The following is a 16,893-nucleotide window of genomic DNA, read 5'->3' as shown; positions in this document are numbered from 1 at the left end:
AGACTGTGATTGTTTAAATGGTATACTCAGTATTGACGAGGAGTATAACTTTGTGTTATTAGTTATGGCAGATTATATTTGTCTATTATTGGAACTTAGATGAGGATCAGATCACATTTTATGAGTAATTAATGCTGAAAACCAGGTAATTGCAAAGTGTTCAGAAGCTTTTTCTTGCAACTGTAAGCTGACATGGACAGAGCACAATACTAAAAGAATGCAGCACTAATGTGGTACAAAGTTTGAGAGAGATTAAAACAAGGCTCCACATGCTACCTCGGTGATAAGAAATCTGTTGTGAGAAACAGGCACTTGTCTTTATCAACATATTCGATCACCAGGACTGATACTACATTATTACTCCACCATCTTGCTGCTGTGTGAGATGTTCAAATTTCCTATCTTACTTCAAAATTACTTGTTTTGATTGTGAAACATTTTGGGAGATCATAAAATGTAATGTAAATAAAATCATTTTTTTCACCTGTCTACATTTAAGTTGAATATTTTGAAAAGATAATGTTGAAATCTTTAGTCTTAAAACATATTAATACACCGCATCCGGGGGAAAAGGATACAGATGCAAATAGTTAAGTTGAGGCTTCAGCAAAATTACTCAAGAAAGGAAATCCACAAACATTGACCAGAAGTGAAAGAGGAATAAGCTAGTTAAGCTTCTTTGAAATAACCTTTTATGCTAGGCATCTGCATACAAAAAGTCAAATTGAACTGACTCCGATTATACATAGGACTTCACAGGTATGTGATTAACTTTATTCATGTAATATTTGATCTCTATTGGAATTGGTTTATTATTGTTCAGAGATGCAGCAAAGAACTTAAATTTTGAATGCTATCCATACAGATCAATTCAAAATGCAAGTACGAGGTAATACACCATGAAAAGCAGTAACAGAATGCAGAATGTAGTGTTACAGTTGCAAAGCACACTGCAGTTTGACAGTCTCTGAAGCATTTCTTTAAGTACGCAGATTTCTTGACTGCTCATCATCAGTAAATAAGATTGTAAACTGTACACATCAGATGACTGCTCCCTTGATTTAGGAATCTTCAACATAGATTAGAAAATTGAGCACATTACTGTACTACAAAGAAAGGTGGGTTAAGCCAATAACAACAGATCAGTCAGTCTAATATCTGTCATCACAGCAATTTTAATTAAGCATGATGGAAACTTTTCATTTGATCAAAGAGAATCAGCACAGATTTATAAAAAGTAATTGAAGTCTTATGAAACTCATGGAATTTTCTGAGGCAATTCAAGTAGTGGTGAAGGGTTTATCTACAGATGTTATTTATTTGGACTCCAAAGAGGCAGGTGATAAATTCACACAAGACTAACTGGTGAAGCTGAACTTCATTAGGTTGAAATATAGAGTTGGTTAGGAAATTGTGTGACACGAGCAAGATGGTCTCAAAAATTCACCACATTTGTTTGCAGCATTAGTGATGTAGTTAAATGCATTTAAGATTACTGTGTTGGCGCCCTTCCCTTGGACAATATTGGTGGCGTGGAGAGGGGAGACTTGCAGCTTGGGCAACTGTTGGTCTTCCAGCCCAGGCTTGCGCCCTGGAAACTTTCCTACACACACATTTAAGGTTACTGATGACAAGGATCAGCGACATCATAAAAATGATTAAGTTGCATGAAAATAATTATGGATTACTCAAATATGCAAAACTGTTGCAAATGGATTAAAATATGGAGAATTTATAGTCATCTACTTTTGCATTTAACAGTATTAAAACACTTTCCTGTGAACTCTATTAAACAATCATCATAATTTCCAGCTTCATGCAACTGAACATGGATGTTTTGCACACCGGTACCCTCCACTTTTGCCTTTGAGTGAAGCATGATTATAACCAGTTGCATGTAGTTTTCAATCGCACCGCAAATTTGACCAGGCTCTTCAGATCATGACTCATCATTGCAACACTGACATATTTTCCAAGTCACAGCCATTTGAGGTAGCATTATTTTTTTTTCTGCTTGTGGTACCAGGATCTCACATCAGATGGGTGGATCCTGGGGCCAGCCAACCAGATTTCCAAACTTCTGCTAAGTGATTGATACTCATGCATCCATCACCTGTGGAAATAGGCAACACTTGGCCTACTGGGCCAAGTCATATGTTGGTCTAACATAATTCTACGATTAGTACACAGGAATTTGTAGGTTGTCATTTTCTAGATGTTGATAAGCTCAAATCAATGGAAGCAAAGGCGCCAATATACTGTAGCTAGGGTGCCTAAGACATTTGCACAGTACTGCTGCCACAAAAAAAATCAGATTTCTGACATATGTGAGTGATGATAAACCTGATTTTGATATGGGTCTCTATTGTGGACTGAGAGTGGGAAGAATTTAGGGAGATGGGAATTATGGTTGGGAAAAGGGGGAAGGGAGAGGGAGGGAGCAGGAACACCAGAGAGGCATCCTGTAATGATCAATAAACCAACCCCTGGCAGCCATCCTCTGTCACCCACCCCACACCCTTCCAAGGCACTCTACCTTCACTCCCAACATTCTTTGTTCTCAAACTCTCTCTGGTCCACATTAACAAATATGGTACTTTGCAAAAGTCCTTGGTACACTAGCAATATATATGTGCTGACAAACAAGAAAAAATCTGCAGATGCTAGAAATCCAAGCAACACACACAAAATGCTAGAGGAACTCAGCAGGCCAGACAGCCTCAATAAAAAAAAACAGTTTTGGGCCAAGACCCTTCAGCAGGACTAGAGAAAAAAAGATGAGTAGATTCAAAAGTGGGGGCAGGGAAGGGAGAAATATAGGTAATGGGTGAAACCTGGAGGGGGAGGAGTGAACTAAAGAGCTGGGAAGTTGATTGGTGAAAGAGATAAAGGGCTAGCAAAGGGGAATTCTAATAGGAGAGGACATAAGGCCATGGGATAAAAGACCGGGGGAGGCGACGGGCTGGCAAAGAGATAGGGTGAAAGCGGGAAAAAGGGTTGGGGAATGGTGAAGGGGGAGGGGTCAACACCAGAAGTTTGAGAAATCAATGTTCATGCCATCAGGCCGGAAGCTATGCGGACAGAATGTAAGGTGTTGTTCCTCCAATCTGAGTGTGGCCTCACCGCGACAGCAGAGATGGCCAAGGATTGACATATTGGAATGGGAATGGGTAGTGCAATTGGTAGTGAGGGAGGACGGGCATATGCATCACTTGTTCTGCTTGCAAGGGTAAGTGCCAGGAGAGAGATCAGTAGGGAGGGTCAACTGGACAAGGAAGCCACCAAGGGAGCAATTCCTGCAGAAAGCATAAAGTGGGGAGGGGTGAAGTGGAGAGAAAGATGTGCTTGGTGGTAGGATCCTGTTGGAGATGGAGGAAGTTCTGGAGTATTATGTGCTGGACACAGAGGTTGGTGGGGTGGTAGGTGAGGACATGAGGAACTCTATCCCCGGTAGGGTGGTGGGAGGGTGGGGCGAGAGCAGATGTGTGTGCAATCGAAGAGATGCGGTTGAGGGCAGTGTTCATGGTAGAGGAAGGGATGCCCTCTTTTTTTGAAAAAGGAGGACATCTCCTTTGTTCTGGAATGAAAAGCCTCATCCTGAGAGCAGATGTGGTGGAGGAATTGAAAGAAAGGGATGGCGATTTTACAAGTAACAGAAAGAGGTATAGTCCAAATATCTGTGAGAGTCTGTGGGTTTATAATAGACATCAGTAGATAAGCTGCCTCCAGGGATAGAGACAGTGAGATCAAGAGAGGCGAGGGAGGTGTTGGAAGTGGACCAGGTAAATTTGAGGGCAGGGTCACAAGTTGGAGGCAAAGTTGATAAAATTGATGAGCTCCGTATGGGTGCAGGAAGTAGCACCAATACAGTCTTTGACGTAGCGTAGGAAAAGTGGGGGACAAACACCAGTGTAGGCTTGGAACACAGACTGCTCCACGTAGCTGAGAAAAAGGCAAGCATAACTGGGACCCACGCGAGTGCCCATGGCTACATATTCTGCTTGAGGGAAGTGGGAGGAGCCAAACTATTAAGAGTGAGGTCAAGTTCTACAAGACGGAGGAGAGTGGTGCTAGAGGGGAACTGGTTAGGCCTGGTGTCTAGAAAAAAACAAAGAGCTTTGAGGCTTTCCTGGTGGGGGATGGAGGTGTATAGGGTCTGGACATCCACAGTGAAAATTAGATGATTGGGGGCTAGGGATAATGTATATAATGTGCTTATGATTTTTTAACTGTATATGCAAGGCTCCAAACAGTAGCCAGGTTATGGACTACAAATTACAACTGAAGAAAGAAAAGGCATTTCAAGACAGCAATGTTATGATAAGCACTGGAGATTTCATTATGCAGTTCAATTGGGAAAATTAGGTTGGTGCTGGAGAGAATTTGTAGAATGACTGTGAGACAGCTTTCCATTGGGAAAGGCTATTCTGGATTGGGTGTTGTATAATGAACCTGATTTGAATAGGGATCTTAAGGTAAAGGAACCCTTAGGGGAACAGTGATCACAATATGATAGGCTTCACCCTGCAATTCGAGGGGGAGAAGTTAAAGTCAGATGTATCAATGTAACAATGAAGTAAAGGTAAATATAGAGGTATAAGAGGGAAGCTGGCCAAAGCTGATTGGAAGGGGGCACTGGCAGGGATGATGGCAAAACAGCACTGGCTGCATTTTCTGGGAGATATTCAGAAGGTGCAGGATAGATACATTCCAAAGAGGTGGTAGTATTCTCAAGACAGGATGACATAACCATGGCTGACAAGTGAAGTCAAAATCAATATAAAAGCAAAAGAGAAGACATATAATACAGCAAAAATTAGTGAGAAGCCAGAGGATTGGTACACATTAAAAAAAACCAGAAGGCAACTAAAGGTCATAAGGCAGAAAAAGATGAAATATGAAAGCAAACTAACCACTTTCAGAAAGCCTTTAACAAGCTGCAGCACACAAGGCTGCTTAACAAGAGCCCTTGGTATTACAGGAAAAATTACTAGCATGTAAAGAGGTTTGGCTGATTGGCACGAGAAAGAGTGGGAAAAAGGGAGCCTTTCCTGGTTGACGGCCAGTAATTAGTGGTGTTCTGCAGGGAGTCAGTGTTGGGATTGCTTCTTTTTATGTTATATGTTAATGATTTAAATGACAGAATTAATGGCTACATGGCCAAATTTGCAGATGACATGAAGGTTGTTGGAGGGGCAGGAAGTGTTTAGGAAGCAGGGAGGTAGCAGAAGGACTTAAGATAGATTAGGAGAATGGGAAAAGTAGTGGCAAATGAATACAACTCAAGCACTTTAGTAGATGGAGCAAAAGCACAGACTACTTTCTAAATGGGTAGAAAATTCAAAAATCCAAAGTGCAAAGAGTCCTTGCCCTTTCCAAAGTTCAACTTGCAGGTTGAGTTCATGGTGAGGAAGGCAAATGGAATGTTAGCATTCATTTTGAGAGAACTAGAATATAAAAGCAAATATGTAATGTTGAGGCTTTATAAAACACAGGAAAGACCTCATTTGAAATATTGTGAGCAGTTCTAGTCCCCTTATCTAAGAAAGGATGTGCTGACATTGGAGAAAGCCCAGAGGAGATTCACGGGAATGTAAGATTAACTATAGGAGTGCTTGATGGCCCTGGGCCTGTACTTGAAGTTTAGAAGAATGGGGGGGTGGGGGGGGGGGGTAGGAGAATCGGATCTCATTGAAGATTAACGAACATTGAAAGGTCTCGATCCAGTGGATGTGAAAAATATGTTTCCTATGGTGTGGGGGGGGGGGGGGGGGTCTAGGACCAGAGGACACAGCCTCAGAATAGAGGGGCATCCATTTATAATGGACAAGGAGGAATTTCTATAGCCAGAGGGTAGTGAATCTGCAGAATTCATTGCCACATGTGGTTGTGGAAGTCAAGTCTTTGGGCATATTTAAAGCGGAGGTTAATAGGTTCTTGTTTAGTCAGGGTATGAAAGGTTACACGGAGAAGGCGGGAGAATGGGGTCCACCCAACAATCAAAGTGCTGTGCATAAATAAACCTCACTTCACTCTACTCAGTCAAAATACTCACAATTATTCTGACCACCCTGAAGTTTGCAGCAATGAAAACAGCTGTCTATGCTCTACAGCATTGCTCATTCAGTACAAACTTCTGGATCCACTGAAGATCCAAGTCCATTATATTTAGGAATTTCACACATTTACAGTATGTAGTATTTCTACTGTTCTTTAATATTTCTTAATTGTACACATTTTTTTTGTGTTCTATCGCTGAGCAGCAGTGAACCACCTGATTGGCCTATCAGAGTTCTGCTTGGGAACTAGTTGACTTGATCAGCATTTCTGATCCGGCTATTGTTCACAATTGCACTTTAATAAAACTTTTTTAAAAAAAATGTACAAAGAGTTGAGCAACACAATTTATTCCTTTGGTGTGCATCAGGGACTTGTTACTTATAAAGCAGCATTTCCGTGCCAGGTATGCGTGAGCATTGCAATTCTACTGAAATGGTGCTGTAAAATGAGGAAGTGGTTGGAGAAACTGATGCTAGTTTGCAGCAAGACCCAAGGACATCAATATTCTATTACTTTCAAATGTCAAGCCATTATGCAAAAGAGAAAAAAACCTGAACAAGGTCTCTTGAATGTCTACCTCTCAGTTCCCATGAGGAGTTGTGCCTGGTGTTTGTTTTTTCAAGCATTAGAACTTTATTTCCAAAGGTTACAGTGTAGTAGTTGCATAAGAGAACTAGACATTAAAAAAGTGGTTGCAAGGTTAAGTTACCAATTAAATTGGTGTTACTGGCTAGTTCCATTTTCAGATGTGCAGCTATATGTAAAATGACTCTTTAAAGGTTTATACGATTATTTAAAAAAATTTTTTTTGCTCAGCATAAAAAAATTTCAATTTCCAGATACATTTACATTTCTTCCCCTCACAGATATCAGCTATCAGAACACTTCCATCAAAATATAGACATCACCACAACATCCTATACAAAAGCCCTTATTAGTATAGCAGACAGGTTTACATCCACATATTGCAGAAAAAGTTGCCATATTTTATGAAAACTGTTTGTTTCTGAGTGTACCATACATGTCAAAAAGTCCAAAGGAATGTATTCCATGATTAATTTACAGATATCTTCCCATGTTTCAGCTGTAATTCCTACTCCCAGCTCTTCCTCCCAGACCCTTCCCAGCTGCTCAGACTCTCCACAAGAACGTTCCCTCAGGATGCTGTAAAAAGTACTAATGGAGACTTCACCCTTAGATCACCCTCTTTTCTATGTCAGAACTATAGAAATCAGTTAACAATTTTTTTCTGTATATAATCTCTTAACTGAAAGAAATGAAAAAGATCCTTGTTGAGTATGTTAAATTTCTGTACTATCTGACTAAAAGACATCATCGTTCCTTCATCAAACAAATCTCCTAAATGGAAAATACCCTTTGAAATCCAAAGTTTAAATCCAGAATCTATTATGCCAGGCTGAAAATCTGGACTGCTGGTTATTGCAGTGAAGAGTGATATTTTCGCTGCGTTGCCCTCAATTTGTCTCACCACCCTCCAAGCCTTGACTGTATTAATTGTTACTGGATTGCGACAATATTCCTTAACTAGTTTCATCTTATTGAGGAAAAGCAAATTAATAAAAGGGCATTTTGCTTGTGAAGCTTCAATGTCTAGCCAAATTGAGGAGGGGTCCCTGCAAACCCAGTCAACTACATAAGATAAAAAGGAACTTAACTGGTATTTTTTGATGTCTGGAAAATCCAGACCCCCTAGACTACTGGGAAGCTGTAACTTAGCCATTTTAATACAGGGTCTTTTTTTCTTCTAGATGAAAGAAACAAACCAGCCATTTATTTTTTTAAAAGTATTTGTTGGGTAAAAATAACAGAAATCATTCGTATTGGGTAGAGCAGACGAGGAAGAGTGTTCATTTTGAGCAAGGATATTCAGCCAAGCCAAGAAATGGGAAGAGTGCTCCATCGCTCAAGATCCTGTTTGATTTTGTCAAATAACTGTGTAAAGTTAGCTTTCAACGATTGATCAAACGTAGGAGTGATAAATATGCCTAAGTAAACAAAACCTGTCTACGACCATTTAAAGGGGAAAACATCGAGTGTCAGGTACCTGCTGCAGATTCCCCAGAGGCATAGCCTCTGATTTAGTAAAGTTGATTTTGTAACCTGAAAAGGTGCTAAATGAATTGATGCACTGTATAAGGTGGTGCACTGATATAGCAAGGTTTTACAAGAAAATTAAAACATCATCCGCATACAATGTAATTTTATGTGCCTTTAGTCCTATGCCTGGAACAGATATTTTGGGGTCTCGCCGAAAAGCCTCAGCCAATGGCTCGATCACTAGTGTGAAAAGTAGTGGTGATAAAGGGCAGCCCTGCCGGCTTCCCCTCAGAATAGTAAAATTATCCGACCTAATACCATTAGTGAGAATCGCAGCCAAAGGGTCATTATAGAGAACTTTCACCCACTTAGTAAAATTACTGCCCAAATCAATTTGTTCTAAAGTGAAAAAAAGATACGGCCATTCGACATGATCAAAGGCCTTTTCTGCATCTAAGGAAACCACCAAGTTGTCCACTGCCTGTTGCTGACATACCTGAATCACATTAAGAAATCTTCTGATATTGTTACATGATCTACGGCCTTTTACAAAACCCATTTGATCCTCTTTTATGATAATAGATAACACAGTTTCTAATCGCAACTCTAAGGTTTTAGATAAGATTTTAAAGTCAACACTTAACAATGAAATAGGCCTATAGGAGGCACAATCTTCAGGGCTCTTTCCTTTCTTAAGAATTAGGGAGATATTAGCTTCTCTCAATGATGGTGGGAAGAGAGTACAATTAAATGCATGATTGAACAGGTTTAGCATAGGCTCTGATAAAACCCTGTGAACTCTTCATAGAATTCACTCGTGAGTCCATCAGGACCAGGGGCCTTCCCACTTTGGAGCTGTCTCACAGCTTCCTGTATCTCATGTATAGATAACGGAGCATTCAGGAGGGACTCTTGTTCAGAGGAAATGCCTAGGAGATCTAAATTCCCGACAAAGGACTCCATCCTAGATTGCCCATCATTACATTGCTCAGATTGATACAGTTTAGAATAAAAATTCTTAAACGCAACATTAATCATTTTAGAATTACTAGTGAAGGCTCCTGTCCCATCCCTAATTGAAGCAATAATCTGAGAGGCATTTTTCTTTCTAGCTAAATAAGCCAAATACCTACCTGTCTTTTCACCATATTCAAACAATTCTTGTTTAGCAAATGTCAATTTTCTTTTGGCTGCTTGTGTAAGTAAAGAGTTTAGTGTGCAGCGTAGGGCTGTGATATTCTGTAACTTAGCTGCAGAAGGCTTATTAATATAATCCTCTTCAGCTGCCTCAAGCCTTGCTTCCACTACGTTCTACTGTTCCGCAGCTTGTCGTTTCTTACTAGCAGAGTAGGAGATAATTAATCCCCTTGCATAGGCCTTAGCAGTTTCCCAGAGCATCGATGGATTACTAGCTGATTTGTAATTAATAGGAAAGTTTTGAATTCGGAAATAGTCTATAAATTTATTATCTTTTAGAATAAAAGGATTCAGCCTCCCATGTCTACATTGTGCTGAATTATCTTTGGGCTTAATATTTAAATATACTGCTGCATGGTCAGAAATAGCGATATTTCCAATTGTGCAGGAGTGTTTGGGGGTTAAAGAAAAGTCTATTCTGGTGTAACACTTGTGTGGATTACTAGCACCTGGTGTTTGCTTAAAGAATATACACAAAGTTGGTGCACTCCTTGGTGATAACCCACCATTGTGGAGGTGAGAAAATGTATTAAAGAATGATTATGGGAGAAAAAATGGTTGTTGTAAAGCAGTCAGTCAAGATTGTTACGTACCCCATAACTGGGTCACTTACCAGCAAAGGTAGAGAGGTCCGTTGAAGTCTGATGGTACTATTTTTAACAGTATTTATTGATAAAAATACACAAAATAATATCAAGGCAAACTTACAGATAATATACGTCGTCAATACTAAATCTAAAAGCGCGGGTCTAATAGTAATCAATAAGAAATAGCTCTATCGTTGTCTAGGGGATAATGTATTGTCCGATGGAAATATAAAAGTCACTCAGTTCATTCAAGCTGCAGCTTTAGGGTTGGAGAGAGAGACGGGTTAAAACTTGCCCATTCCTTTTATGATGTCAATCCTTCGAGAGTCGTTGGGAGTTGATTTCCCTGTTGTTAGCTAAAAACCGTTCTGTCGTGGTACAGGGCCCACCGATTTCCGAGGCAAACGAAAAAGGACGCACGTGGCCTTCCACTGGTTTTTGCTATTACGGGATCGTTAGCGTTTCTTCTGGTGCGTCTGAGGGGCTGTTCCCACAGACCCTCTTTTTATCCTGACTCACAGGGTCTCAGGTGTCAATCAGGTTGGGGATGATGCAATCCCTCCACCAACCTCCCCCTCGGTTCATTGCCTGGGGCTTCGATGCATAGTACACACAAGTCCGTCTCCAAGAGACAATAGCCGGTATCAATGGGTCCGCCTTTCGGAGGCCAGGACACATTCCAACTCTTTGTGAATTCTGCATGTCTTTCTCTCATTTCCTGGGTCTCCTGAACTGACTTAATAGTGATCTTGCGATTCTCACAAAGGAGGGGGCTACCCCGCACCCTTCGGCCCCTCAGAGCTGTGGCACATTTGTAACAAGATAACTCGAGGTGATAAGAGTGCTGACAAAATGGAATAGTTGTGACAATTGTTAAGCTAGTCAAACCTGAAAAGGCAGAATTTTGCTAAAGGAAGATGTAAACTATAGATCACTTATGACATCAAAGTCACAGAATGATGCAGCATGGAAACAAGCTCTTTGGTCCAACTAACCTACGCCAACCAAACTGTATGAATACAATTCCATTTGCCTGTGTTTAGCCTATGTCCCTCTAAACTTCTCCTCTCCCCAAAGATGCCCTTTAATCATTGCAACATTACCTGCCTCTACCACTTCCTCTGTAGGCTCATTTCACATACCCCCCACCTTCTGTATGATAAAGTTGTCCCTGAGGTTCCATTTAAATCCTTCCCATCTCATCCTAAATCTGTATTTTTAGTTTTTGACTACCCTATCCTGGGAGAAAAACTGTAATTATTCATATTGTAGATAGCCCTCATGATTTCTCATAGCTCCTTCTATATTGTCTATTACACCAGCAATTTTGGTGCTTCCTACAAACTTGCTAACCACACCAAATATATTTTCATTCAAATTGTTAATACAGATGATGGACAACAGTGAACCCATCACTGATACCTGCAGCACACTGCTGGCACAGAACTCAACTAAATAAAAACAGACTCAACTACCACCATCTGGCTCCTTCCACCAAAGCAATTTAGGACAGAAGACGTCAGAGCAGAATTAAGGCAGTTGGCCCACTGAGTCTGCTCTGCTATTTCATTATGACTGATCCATTTCCCTCTCAGCCCCAATTCTCCTGCTTTCTTGCCATATCCCATCATGCCCTGACTAATCAAGAATCTATCAACCTTTTCCTTAAATATACGCAATGACTTGGCCTCCACATCTGTCTGTTGCAATGAATTCCACATTCATCACTCTCTGGCTAAAGTAATTACTCCTCATCTTGATTCTAAATGGATTTCCATCGATTCCAAGGCTGTGTCCTCTGGTCCTAGACTCCCCTACTATAGGATACATCCTCTCCACACCCACTCTAAGGTCTTGCCCAGAGCCATCAAATGCTCCCTATATGAAAAGACATTCAATCCCGAATAATTTTTGTTAACATCCTCTAGACTAATGGTCGCCAACCCGTCGACTGCGATCAACAGGTTGATCTGAGACTTTCCTAGTAGATCCCGAAAAAAAAAGAAAAATAAGTAGACAAATACTGTTAAGAGATTGTTTCCGGGTTGCAGGGTTTAACTTCCATTCTTTCTGCCCAGTGCGCATGTGTGTAGCTTCCCTGCCACGCACTATACAGTGTACTTCAGTGGTCTCCAACCACCAGGCTGTGAGTTAACGATATTGTGGTAACTTCTACTTTACAAAAGACCACTCAACAATTTGATGGCTAAAAGAACACCTTTATCTGGGATAGCAAATGATATTTATAATACAGAGGTTTCCAGGTACCTCATGCAGCATGGGCGGAGGAACTATATACAATGCATACCGGGAGTGAAAAAAGAGCGGAAGTAAAAACCCCGCAAACCCGGAACCCGCCTCTTGTTACCAACAGCTTCCCGATTAGTATTAACTTAATTTTAATAATTCTCACATTACAACAGATATGATTTGTCATATGAAACGATACCAGTCAGCTGCACCTTTCCTCATTACCTGTCACGCTGACTGCTGAACTTGAATGCACGCGAGGTCATCAGTCGCCTAAACGCAGTGAGACCCTCGCGCCAGGGATCACTGGTTGTTCTCGGGCGGCCGGCGAGAAGTGCTGTTGCTGCTGGCCTGGAGCGCGGACAGATGGGCGCCACCTCTAAACCTGTTTAGCACAGCGAATGTTCGTGGGGAACCCAGTGCTAAAATATTCGCAGACGACCTAAGTAGCAGAGCAGCTACCTCGCTGCGATCTACCCTCGAGACAAACTTTTGTCGGCTGATAGATCCTACCGGGGGGGGTCCTGTCATATTCCTCCTCGTTCAGTCGGTTGCTCTCTCTGGACTGCAACTGCCACGGGGACCTCCGGCTCTCACCTTGTCCTCTCACCCCACCCACAACCAGCCGCACCTGGCCAAGGCGTCTGGCAGTGGACGGGCGGGAGGCTGGAGTTCGGGCCTGGAGGCTGTCTAATGAGGCAATGAAGTCCTCAAAACTGCTTTGGTAGCCTGAGTCCAAGCACCCTGCACTTAAAGACAAACCCACTGAGATTTTTCAGCGGAAAAAACCTGAGCAAGTGGGATAGAAGCTAAGTGCTGAGAGCCACGTAAACTAAATTGCAGAATAGACTGGACATAAGGAACCTCCTTTGAATATCGCTGTATTTCGATCATGATTAACACTAACCCCCTGTCGGCCGGTCTGCAAGAATATTGTCAATATTAAACCGGTCCACGGTGCAAAAAAGGGTGGTGACCCCTGGTGTTCATACATTAATTCTACTTCTGGGTTGTGGGGTTTTACCTCCGGTCTTTTCTGCTTGTTGTGCATGTGTGTGACTAACCGATTTGGTCGATCTTGCCTTTCATTAAGGCTGAGGTAGGGGCTCTTGGGCTTAAAAAGGTTGGTGACCACTACTCTGGACCCTCTCCAATGTTAGCACATCCTTTTTTAGATAAGGGGTCCAAAACTACTCACAATACTCCAAGCCAGACATCACCTTTGCCTTATAACATTACATCCTTGCTTTAATATTCTAGTCCTCTCAAAATGAATGCATACATTGCATCTGACTTCCTCATGACCAAATCAACCTGAAAATTAACCTTTAGGGACTCTGCCTGAGGACTTCCAAGTCCCCTTGCACTTCAGATTTTTGAATTTTCTGTCCATTTAGAAAATAGTCTATGCTTTCATTTCTTCTATCAAAATGCATAACCAGTCACCTCCGGACACTATATTCCATCTGCCACTTATTTGCCCACTCTCCCAATCTATCTGTCCTTCATGAATGAAGTTCTATCTGGCCTGTCGGGAAGCTGCCTGGTCGAGGGAAGTGCCTGGTGTGAAAAGTGCCAGTCTTTGGCTCAAGAGTCTTTGGCGAGGAGGCTGAGGGAGGAGACTACACCAGGCACAATTGGAGAGGGTGAAGCCATGACCGCTAAGTTGATTCAGTGTGCTTCGTGCATGATGTGGGAGGTCAGGGACACTGATGGTGCCCCCAGATTCAGCTTCTGAAGGAGCATGTTACAGCACTGAAGAAAGAACTGGATGACCTCAGGTTTATCCACAAAAACGAGAGTTTTCTGGACAGGACCTACAAGTGAGGTCTTTATACCAAGGATACCGGAAGAGAGAAAGGGGGCGACTATGAGGAAGGAAAGGATGCTTGAAGTACAGGAGACCCCAGGGGATGTACCTCTCGTAAACAGGTTCACTCTTTTGGAAGCTGTCAGGACAGAAGATACTGCCAGTCTGAGAGGCGGACAGGTCTGCGAGCTGAAAATTGGTGCAGAAGCAGAGCCGAGGAGACAGACATCAGGAAGAGCTGTGGTAGTAGGGGACTCCATAGTAAGAGGTATGGAAAGGGGTTTCTGTGGCAACAGGCGAGATTTAAGGATGGTGTGTTGCCTCCCTGGTGCTAGGATCCAGGACATCACAGACCAATTGCAGGCAATCCTTAAGGGTGAAGGTGAACAAGCCGGAAGTGGTAGTGCATGTCGGCACAAATGACAAAGGGAAGAAGAGGAAGGACATTCTGCAGCAGGACTTCAGAGAACTTGGAAGAAGGCTGAAAAGCAGGACTTCCAGGGTTGTTATCTCTGGTTTGCTTCCAGTTCCTTGTGCTGGAGAGGGCAGGAACAGGGAGATAATGGATCTGAATGTGTGGCTGAGGACCTGGTGCAGGAAGCAAGGATTTACATTCTTGGACCACTGGGATCTGTTTTGGGGTAGGGATGAACTGTACAAAAGGGACGGGTTGCACCTTAATAGGCGAGGGACCAGCATTCTGGCAGACAGGTTTGCCACTGCAACACGGATGTGTTTAAACTAAGTAGTGGGGGGAGGGGATGAACTGGAAATATAAAGATGGAGTTAAAGGGAAAGTGAAAATAAGAAAAGTTAAAAAGGACAACAGAATCAATGGAGTAGAGATCATACAGTATAGCCAAGTGAAATAGGAATTGATATGAAAGGAGAGGGGAGTAACAGATTAGAAGTATTATATATGAATACACGAAGTATAAGGAATAAAGTAGATGAGCTTGAGGCTCAGTTGGAAATTCACAAGTACGATGTTGTGGGAATAACAGAGACATGGCTTCAAGCAGACAGGGCCTGGGAAATGAATATTCAAGGATATACATCTTATCGAAAGGACATACTGACTGGCAGAGGGGGTGGGGTGGCTCTGTTGGTGAGGAATGATATTCAGTCCCTTGCGAGGGGGGACATAGAATCAGGGGATGTAGAGTCAGTATGGATAGAACTGAGAAATTCTAAGGGTTGAAAGACCCTAATGGGAGTTATCTACAGGCCCCCAAACAGCAGTCTGGATGTAGGGTGTAAGTCGAATGAAGAGTTAAAATTGGCATGTCACAAAGGTAATGATACAGTTGTCATGGGGGATTTCAACATGCAGATAGACTGGGAGAATCAGAATGGTACTGGACCCCAAGAAAGGGAGTTTGTGGAGTGCCTCCGAGATGGATTCTTAGAACAGCTTGTACTGGAGCCTACCAGGGAGAAGGCAATTCTAGATTTAGTGCTGTGCAATGAACCGTATTTGATCAGGGACCTTGAGGTAAAGGAACCATTAGGAGGTAGTGACCATAATACGATATGTTTTAACCTACAATTTGAGAAGGAGAAGGGAAAATTGGATGTGTCAGTATTACAGTTGAACAAAGGGAACTATGGAGCTATGAGGGAGGAGCTGGCCAAAGTTCAATGGAACAATACCCTAGCAGGGAAGACAGTGGAACAACAATGGCAGGTATTTCTGGGAATAATGCAGAAGGTGCAGGATCGGTTCATTCCAAAGAGGAAGAAAGATCCTAAGGGGAGTAAGGGGCGGCCGTGGCTGATGAGGGAAGTAAAGGGCAGTATAAAAATAAAAGAGAAGATAAAAAAAGATAAGAGAATAAAAGAAAAATAACATAGCAAAGATGAGCGGGAAACCGGAGGACTGGGAAGCTTTTAAAGAGCAACAGAAGATAACAAAAAAGGCAATACGCCAAGAAAAAATGAGGTACGAAGGTAAACTAGCCAAGAATATAGAGGATGATAGTAAAAGCTTCTTTAGGTATGTGAATAGCAGAAAAATAGTTAAGACCAAAACTGGGCCATTGATGACAGAAACGGGTGAATTTATTATGGGGAACAAGGAAATGGCAGACGAGTTGAACAGGTACTTTGGATCTGTCTTCACTAGGGAAGACACAAATAATCTCCCAGATGTAATAGTGGCCAAAGGAACTAGGGTAAAGGATGAACTGAAGGAAATTTATATTAGGCAAGAAACTGTGTTGGATAGACTGTTGAGTCTGAAGGCTGATAAGTCCCCGGGACCTGATGGTCTGCATCCCAGGGTACTTAAAGAGGTGGCTCTAGAAATCGTGGATGCATTGGTGATCATTTTCCAATGTTCTATAGATTCAGGAACAGTTCCTGCTGATTAGAGGGTGGCTAATGTTGTCCCACTTTTCAAGAAAGGAAGGAGAGAGAAAACAGGGAATTACAGACCGGTTAGCCTGACGTCTGTGGTGGGAAAGATGCTGGAGTCAATTATAAAAGAGGAAATTACGACACATTTGGATAGCAGTAGAAGGATCAGTCCAAGTCAGCATGGATTTATGAAGGGAAAATCATGCTTGACTAATCTTCTGGAGTTTTTTGAGGATGTTAACTATGAAAATGGACAAGGGAGAGCCAGTGGATGTAGTGTACCTGGACTTCCAGAAAGCTTTTGATAAAGTCCCACATAGGAGATTAGTGGGCAAAATTAGGGCACATGGTATTGGGGGCAGAGTACTGACATGGATTGAAAATTGGTTGGCTGACAGGAAACAAAGAGTAGCGATTAACGGGTCCCTTTCGGAATGGCAGGCTGTGACCAGTGAGGTACTGCAAGGTTCGGTGCTGGGACCTCAGCTGTTTACAATATACATTAATGATTTAGTTGAAGGGATTAAAAGTAACATTAGCAAATTTGCCGATGACACAAAGCTGGGTGGCAGT

The 16,893-nt window shown here is 42.1% G+C and overlaps 2 protein-coding genes across 14 annotated transcripts in view; one reads left to right on the top strand and one right to left on the bottom strand.

Moving 5' to 3' along the window:
• caska (calcium/calmodulin-dependent serine protein kinase a) overlaps window positions 1–16,893 on the bottom strand; it is a 462,337-nt gene that overhangs the window by 203,685 nt on the left and 241,759 nt on the right. The gene's annotated exons all lie outside the window — the stretch shown is intronic.
• The window catches only part of gpr34b (G protein-coupled receptor 34b), a 56,121-nt gene continuing 39,872 nt past the window's right edge, over window positions 645–16,893 (top strand). For both annotated transcript variants that reach the window (XM_073045535.1, XM_073045534.1), the window contains exon 1: window positions 645–759. The gene's annotated coding sequence lies outside the window, so the exon portion shown is untranslated. The remainder of the gene's footprint in view (window positions 760–16,893) is intronic.

Source organism: Hemitrygon akajei, chromosome 5 (genome assembly GCF_048418815.1).
Source record: "Hemitrygon akajei chromosome 5, sHemAka1.3, whole genome shotgun sequence".
NCBI lineage: Eukaryota > Metazoa > Chordata > Chondrichthyes > Myliobatiformes > Dasyatidae > Hemitrygon > Hemitrygon akajei.
The sequence above is the reverse complement of the archived record's forward strand: the minus strand, read 5'-3'. Positions and strand labels throughout refer to the sequence as shown.